This window comes from Zeus faber (genome assembly GCF_960531495.2).
Source record: "Zeus faber genome assembly, chromosome: 1".
Taxonomy (NCBI): Eukaryota; Metazoa; Chordata; class Actinopteri; order Zeiformes; family Zeidae; genus Zeus; species Zeus faber.
This window is the reverse complement of record NC_137193.1, coordinates 1,593,250-1,601,920: the sequence shown is the minus strand read 5'-3', so window position 1 is coordinate 1,601,920 and position 8,671 is coordinate 1,593,250. Positions and strand designations below refer to the sequence as shown.

General features: G+C 43.3%; 1 long non-coding RNA gene across 1 annotated transcript; it reads right to left on the bottom strand.

Annotated features, from left to right (window-relative positions):
* Positions 1 to 977: 977 nt before the first annotated feature.
* On the bottom strand, positions 978 to 2,245 carry LOC307242101. Its single transcript, XR_013844580.1, has 3 exons — positions 2,141 to 2,245; positions 1,810 to 1,874; positions 978 to 1,709 (listed from the first exon to the last, which is right to left on the bottom strand). It is a non-coding gene; the product is annotated as an uncharacterized lncRNA (long non-coding RNA).
* Between the last annotated feature and the right edge of the window lie 6,426 nt (positions 2,246 to 8,671).

Here is an 8,671-nt window from a genome sequence, read left to right as displayed (position 1 = left end):
AACCTTGAAAGACTGGGATCCCTCTGCGGTTCCCCAACACCCCCGTGGGGCCAGGAACCCCCCAAGGCCACAGCACTAAACACTACGGACCTCCCCACAGCCGCCGAGCACCTACCCAACTGCAGTGCCCTGGTGAGGCCCAAGGGATCCCCACATGCCCCAATACTTTTTACCTGTGGTGTGACAATGTCACCGGGGGGGGTCCTTCAAAGGCTCTCATATCTGCCATTGGGCATAACCTGTATGACCGTGATTAGCTAAAACAAATCATCACATAAATAGTAAGAAATAATGTGAAATGAATAAATACAAACATAGGGTCAAGAATCAAACAATTTACATCTAGGATTTAGGATCTAATCATATTGTGTGTGTTTTAAATGAGTGGCAGCAAGAAGGTCCTGGGTGTCCTCCAATATAAAAGGACCCCAATAAAAACCACGCAGGACACTCTCCTGTCCTGTCCCTGACCACCACACGGACCACGCCCACTTCTCCCTGTGTGTGTATGTGTGTGTAAGTGGGGGTGGTAGCTCAGGAGGTAGAGCTGGTGGTCTAGTGATGTAAAGGTTGCTGGTTGGATCCCAGGCTCCTCCTGCTAGCATGCTGTAGTGTCCTTGAGCAAGACACTTAACCCCTATTTCTCCTGATGGCTGCGTCCGTCGATGTTTGAACAATTGTAGGAGAACTCCAACCAAGTAGTAGAAACATCTCAAGGATGGTCAATAGAAACAGGATGCTGATGAGCTCATAGTAAAGGCTCTGAATACTTATGTAAATGTCATGTTTCATTTGTAAACCTTTCTAGAAAACGGTTGTTGCTTTTTGATTGTCGAGAATTAAGTGAATATTCAGGGAAAAATGACTTTCATGCATTTTAGAATAGGGCTGTAACAATCAAACATGTGGAAAAAGTGAACCTTCCGTATGCACTGTATACTCTTGTATCATCGTGAATGAGACCAAAGAAGCCAAAATAAAACTGTTATTTTAACTTTATTGATCTTATGTTCAGGAATAAATGCATGCCTTCATTACTTAGAACAAAGTTACAGTCAGCTTGAAGACTTAGGGATAATAATATACACACAGTAATCATGCCTGCGTGCACAAAAAAGTTAAATTCCAAAATAAATGATCACAGCGTTTAATCCTCATGATTTTGTTTACAATGAAAATATGGAATTCATCTTATCAACCCCAATAAAATGCATTTGCTGCAACAGCCATGATGGTGGAAAATATAATCATTGTATAGATTGTAGAAGAGGAAGTAGTTGGAGTGGCAGTGGTGGTGGTCGTTGTGTTGGTCTATGCAGTGACCGTTGTGGTGGTCGTTGCGGTGGCCGTCGAGGTGGACGTTGCGGTAATGGTTGAGGTGGTCGTTGCGGTGACCGTTGTGGTGGTCGTTGCGGTGGTCGTTGCGGTGGTCGTTGCGGTGGCCGTTGCGGTGGCCGTCAAGGTGGTCGTTGGGGTGACTGTTGACGTGTCCGTTGAGGTGAGCGTTACAATGGTCGTTAGGGTTAGTACTGGGGTGAACGTTGAGGTGAAACTTATGGTGGTACTAGGAGTGATCGTTGTGCTTGTGGTTGTTGAAGTCGTTTCAGTGATAGTTGAAACTGATGTTGTGGTGGTCGTGGAGAAAGCATTCACAGTTGTCACTTCAGTGACAGTTGACGTGACTGTGACTGTCTGGCAGTTGACTGATGCTAAATGATCAAGAAAGATGAGTTAGTTTTATCTAGTCAAATATTTTTACATTTATTTATAATTTACATGAGATGAATAAATTAATGAAAAAGTGTTTACCCAAAGATATAAGGAGAAAAATGATAGAAATCATTTGGATCATTGTGATTGGCTTCATTACTTCCCTGAAAACACAATTAAAGACCATCAGTAATTTCATGAAACTGAAAAATTCTTAACCAAATGTTTAATTATTATTATTATTATTATTATTATTATTATTATTATTATTATTATTATTATTATCATTAATAATATTGTTATTATTAATATTATTATTATTATTATTATAAACATAATTAATATCATTATTAATAGTAGTAGTAGTAGTAGTATTAATAATAATAATAATAATAATAATAATCATAATCAAACATTTAGATTCACTCACAGATGTCTCGTGGTGTTATCCTCTGTGGTGAATGAGGATATGCTGTTGGGTCGGTCAAAGTTGTCTCTCCAACTGTTGGGTGATGCTTGCTCCCTTTATGTCTCTGGTTTCTCTTGAGAACAGAGCAGCTCTCTTTTATATCCATAATTCACTGTCTGTTGACATCACAACCTGGAAAGGGACGGTGATGGAATGCAAGGTGTGGTGTCCATAATTACTCATGAATGCCATCCACTGCCAATGGTTGTCACATGTTCCAGTCAACCAGTCTTCAAGTTGTTGTTTTTAATTTAAGTGGATTGTTGTTGGACTTGTTTTATAGGTCGGGGAGTTTTTCATTGTTCCTCAGACAAACAAGCTGTTTTCAAGAACCAAAGTCAGTTCAGTCAAAGTGACCGAGAGAAACGGAACGGAACAGCGTCCACAACCTTGAAATACTGGGATCCCTTCGTGGTTCCCTTGAGCTGTTAAGTGGCCTCAGTCCACTTCCCATCCACACTTTGGGTTGGTTTTCTGAGTGCTGCTCTAACACTTACTGCTGTGTGCTGTAAGCATTGAGCACCTAAAGCGTCATGGAAAAGGTGGATTATAATGACAACCGCATTGTGTTCACAAAACGTCAACCACCTCCCAAGGTGCAACTTGGAGCCAAGTGCGAAAACATCCTCGTACATAGTTGATACATGAGCATGTTCTGGAATTTTTGTAATTTGAAAAATCACCTTAAATAAACTTCTATTGACGTCTTTAGTTGGTGTTGGGGGAGTGGTTAGCAATGATCAAGTGGAATAGATCATAGATTGAGACGTTTATTTTGATACAATCCCTACAAAATATTGACAAGCATACAATCATGTTTGGAGATGAGGGTTAAAAAGACACAAAGTCATGATTGTTTTCTGTTCACTGGGCACTGAAAGTTGGTTGATTAAGTTTTGTGATTATTCCGTGGGACAACATAATCTCTGTCGTCCAGAAAACAGTGCGGCAGGCTCTCTTCTCAACACTGGCAACTGCTCCCGCAAAAAACCTCTAACACAGTGCCAAAGAAGTGCTGCAAGAGGAAGACAGCTGAGAAGGTGTCGCGCCTTTCTCGTCGACCAGAGAGCAAGGACGACATGGCAGCCTGTGACAACCAAAACTGCACAGGGTGTGGTTCCATCTGAGTTGTGTGGGGCTACATGCACCTGCCAAAGAAAACAGTTGGATCTGTTGTCGTTGTTCCACCCACTCCCGAGCAACTGCATAGTAATGCTGCTTCTCATTGTAACTGGTGTTTTTCTTAATGATATAATGTAATATGTACATAATATATCATGTAAAACTATTTATATACACATTTGAATTATTTCCAATGTTCATATTTATTATATAAATATATATATGACAAGTATATAAATGATGACAGACAAACTGTAACTATATAAGGATAATTGCACACTGTGCAACTATCCTGTTCAATTCCTGCTTGTATCCTGTGCAATCCAATCTCTGTGCCATAATCGACTTTGCAGCGCAATATCCTATATTTGTAGTATTATCCTACACACCGTGTGTATTGCAGTCATGTGTGCAAACACCCTGTGAGATTATCCATCATGGTCATATATTTATAAGTGAACGCCGGTGTGTGTGTGTAGTTTTTATTTAACTTAAATCTTATTAGACTTTTTAATTTATCACTCTTTTCCTTTACTTCTGACTCTTGAGCTGCTGTTAAAAGTGAATCTCCTCACTGCATGATTAATAAAGTTGACCTTATCTCGATGCTGCTTATGTTACTTGATTCTGGTTATGTGAGCATAGCACTCCTTCACACTAATACAGCATCCATGTTTATTCTAAACACACATCACAACGTATACATACCTCCTCAGAACACCACTAATGTCATTTTTATGACACAAAAAGTCTTATGGCTTTGTGTGCCCACATGGCCTGTACTAAAATGGTTGCAGCAGTGTGACAGATGAGGGGGCGTGGTTAAGTCGGGGTCTGCAGGCTACAGCGTGGGCTTTGTCCCTCACCGTCCCGCTGCCGCCGATTGGTCGGAGTCGGCTGGGAGACTTTGCTGATGTGTTGTTTGTCGTTCAGTAAGGGTGCGTGGTACAGGATCCTAGAGTCTGTGGATCAGATCACAGAACGGACCCTAAACGCACATGAAGAACTCTAATTATACATTTTTGTCCCTGTTTGTCCAGCCTTTTCGTTTGTTTACATAATTCATAATAAGAACCCCGCCGGTTTGGCCCCTCACTGCCATCCGTGTCTGTGGACGTAGCTGTCCAAAAGTGGCACCACAACAGAGACAATGGAGGGAGGCAGCGCAGAAGGCAGCTCTCCAACCCCTGCTGGAGCAGATGATCGCCACCATGCAGGCAGCGCAGGCTCACCAGTTCAGAGAGATGGGGAGGGACCAGGCCCTGGACCAGGAGGTGATGGCAGAGCTGCTACGGGGCCAGCAGCTGATCCATGGTGAGGAACATCCCCACTCCCAACACTTGTGGGACGCGGCCTGAAGGTGGCTGCGGTCCCCAGACCAGATCGTCAACCTGGTTGTCCTGGAGCAGTTCCTTTGGTCAAGAATCGGCCAGTGGGTCCGCTGCCACCGTCCCTCCAGCCTGGATGCTACAATCACGCTGTCGGAGGACCACGCGGGAGTGTACGGCCACATGGAAGCTTACCTCGGCCCAGTGTTACCAGGGCGGCTCAGCTACCAGCCGCCTGGGTGCCGCGGGACACCTTCTCTCCTTCCTGTGCTGTCCCCTGTCTGTCCCCCGTTAATGACCAGGACGGTGCCGCAGCGGGCCCACAGACAGACACGGGCAGGGGTGCTGGCGCTGCGGGCAACACGCTCACATCTGGCGTGACTGCCCCTGATGGAGGTTGGGCAGGTGTTTGGGATCGCTGGTCCCCCAGTCAGGAAGGGACCTACAACTTACTGCTGAGAGTACAAGGGGGTAGACATCAGGCTTTGCAGGACTCTGGCTGTTCCCAGACGATGGTCCAGCAATGCCTGGTTCGACACGGGCTTTAATGGAGGCGTCACAGGTGGAGATTCCGTGTGTGCATGGGGATATTCACACGTATCCGGTGGTGCGGCTCAAAATTCGGGACCGGGGAAAAAGCATAAGGTGAAGGCTACGGTTAGTTTCGGCCTGTCACACAACATGATTTTGGGGCACAGATTGGCAAGGGTTTGACGCTATAATGAAGGAGGCCGGGGGAGTGCACTCATGCTCTGTTTGGAAATGTGAGAGTTGCGTAGCGTACGATGACCTGGAGGGGTCATGTTGTGGTTTAATTAGTAACTTGCTTTGGTTAAATAGTCACCCCACATGAAAACCTACAATGTGTTATACTAAATCTGATGTGATCACAACCAAATTGAATATATGTGACCCACCACAGCAAAAGCCACCATCTCGTGCATTTCTAAAATGGCCAGGAGCAGCCAAATGAGAAAAAACCTTTCTTGAAGGAAAATTAGATTTTTCCAGATTCGTGTTCCTTCGTGGTTTTTTTTGTCTCTCAATGTATTTTCAAAACCAAATCTGATTTATAAATAGTAGAAAAATGTTAAACCATGGAAATAAATATTCCCGTTAGATTACATGGGGAAACAGTTCACTTACGAGACGCAGAACAGCACTGAACAACCACGATCAATGGTTTCCTTTAAAGCAAGCGTCCAGGTGAAGATCATCCATATTCCATGTGATGTGAAGTCACAATGTGAAACCCTTTTGATAGAGTTCAACCTTTTCAACCTTTAAGAAAAACCCTTCGCGTCACGCACCTACGTCACTTCAGTAAACAGACGGTTAAAGCGCAGCACGGGGCTGTTTCCGTCTCATTGTCTGTGAAAACGTTCTTCTCCGTATCGTTATGGATTAGGCAAAGCAGGTGGAGGAAGCTCTGAATCAAATTTGGGACCTTATTCTGACCAGTGTGATAGATCCAAGTCAGTGTAAGCAGCGCGTACAGGACTTCATTTTCCACGATGATGGTCAGTTCTCCCACAGCGACGCTGAGAATGACAGCGCTGCTGAATGTGATATTACTCCGGACTTGGAGAACATTTCAAACCTAATGTGACGATGAAACAGAATATTTTCAAGAACCAGCAGAGACCGACGATACGTCGGTTGTTACAACGGAAGAAGTCGATGACGTGATGAAGTCCGTTGAGGTTGGTGACAGATTTTCAGATTTCTGATTTTCTGAGACTGATATTATTGATACTCGACATTTTGTTGTGTTGTCCGTACTTTTGAACTCATTCCACTTCTATGAAACATGTATATTCTTACTGTTAAATAAAAGCTTTTTTTAAAACATATATAGCTGTGTGTTGTTGAGCTGTTGAACGCTGTTGGTGATTGGCCCATTCAGCAGGATGTTAAGTAGCCATGAGGCTTTGTTGGTCCTCCAAGCCCAGTTGCATTGTGGGAGCTGAATGAAGCTGGTGTGGGTCAAACTTTGAAGGTGATTATCTCAGAAACACAGTTTGCCAAACCCTTGTCATTAACAAGTCATAGCTTTAAAAACATTTGCTTGATTTGCACAAGGGACACCTTGTTTGGAAGCTCTGATTCTCCACTTTTAAATTATGCAAAAATACCTTTGAAAAGTAGTATACTTTATAAACCACCAGATGTAGCCAATGTCAAGTACATCTATTGCATGACCAATAGAAGGCACTATGTCCCGAGGTCATGTCAGGACAAGCCATGACTGAAGAGTCAGCAGAATCAGTCCGTTTTGTTTTTGTTGGAAAACGACTGCCGGTAGAAAACTACAAATAAACACCATCTTCGAGAGAAGGAGGGTTTCAGCTATGAAGGCTGTGATTGGCTGGCTGAGAAGTGACATCAGAGGACAGCTCAACAAAGAATCAAGATTACGATTGGCACAAAACAGATTTCTGATTGTTTTCTGACACAAAAAAAGACAAGATATATAAAGGAGCAAATGCCTCTCCATGACTATAAAGATATGAGAACAAAGGAAGAAAGCAGTTTGGTTTTCGTGAAGCCCACTCCGAGTTCGTTGTTGTGTCTGTTTTTTTCTGATACACAATAAAACGTGTTCACATCGACTTTTGTTCTATTCCAGTGATTTTTTCCAAGTTTGAAGGTCGGAGTAAGATAAGAGCACCTTGCCGAGAGCCAGAGTTTTTTTTAACAAGCCCGAGATCCAGGCTTTCGTCTACACAGGCCTCGGCCGTGAATCTTTTCAACTGCAATAATTCACAGGCCTTGACCTGAATCTTTTTGACTGCGAAAATTAACTCGCTTTGGCCTGATCTTTTTAGCGACAACAATTGATGAGCCGAGCCAGGAAATAACGATGGCTAAAACTGAGACCTAGAGACCTGGTGAGGAACTGACCTGCACACTCAGAGACACCTAAGGGCTGGAAGAATTGTTAAAGGTAAGCAGAAGCCTTTTATTTTTTCTGCTAATTCGATTTTGGTGTGTCTGAGTGCAGAAGCTCCACCCTGGTCATAAGGTATCAGAAAAGTCGCTTCTCCAAATTAATCTCAAAAATATTGACCTCGTTAAAAAAACGAACAAATAAATAATAGGTTTTTACTGCAATAACAAGTGTGATCAGAAAACAGAACCTAAACAAAAACTGATACGTGTGACCTGTATGCAAGCAGCTTTCTCATGTTGAGGAGGTGTATCGAGAAAGAACAAACGATAAGTCTATAAGGTTCAAACTGGCCTCTAGTGTTTAGAAAGTGTATCTAGGGGAAATTGCCTCGGGGAATGGGCAAGCGCGCAGTTCACTAGAGGAGCGACATTTGGCCAAGGAATTGCATACAAACACTTGTAAATAGAGCAATTATAAACTGTGAAATAAGATTGTGTGCCTGTGATCTGGCTCACACTGGGGATGTGTCGCTGATGCTCCTACTGAAAAAGGGGACACACACACACACACACACTTTGGCCTGACTAGAATCAGAAGGAACCACGTAAACAGTTTGGTTTTTTCCTCTCGCCACGGGAGGGGCACACACGGCACACTATTTGGCTTGAGCAAACACACAGGGCACAAAGCACAGCTCATGAAAGGAAAACCTGGGCAGATCGCCAAAGTCGTTAATCAAACTCAAACAAAAAAACTCCACAACCGTTTCCTAGAAGCAAGGGTTCCGTGACTGGTGGGAGAATCAACGGGATATACAGTATATATATATATACGTATATATATATATAAAAAATATATATGAGTAAATAAATTAAGAGGTAGATAAATAAATAAATAAAATAAATCTTAGAACAGCGGAGCAACAATCAGAGTACGGCAGCCACTCTCGTATCGAAACGGTTTGCTGTAAAGGGCCGTGGCAGACAGACTCCACGGCTGGGTATCACCGTCAGTCCCAGGCGAGACAGGAGGTAGACGGGGTAGTAGGGTCAGAATATACCCCTATGAAGGGCAATAAATTCAAAAGCCGGAGTCACTGCAGGGAAACCAACAGGACAGTAATTGTTCTCATTAAAACTCCTTCCGGAG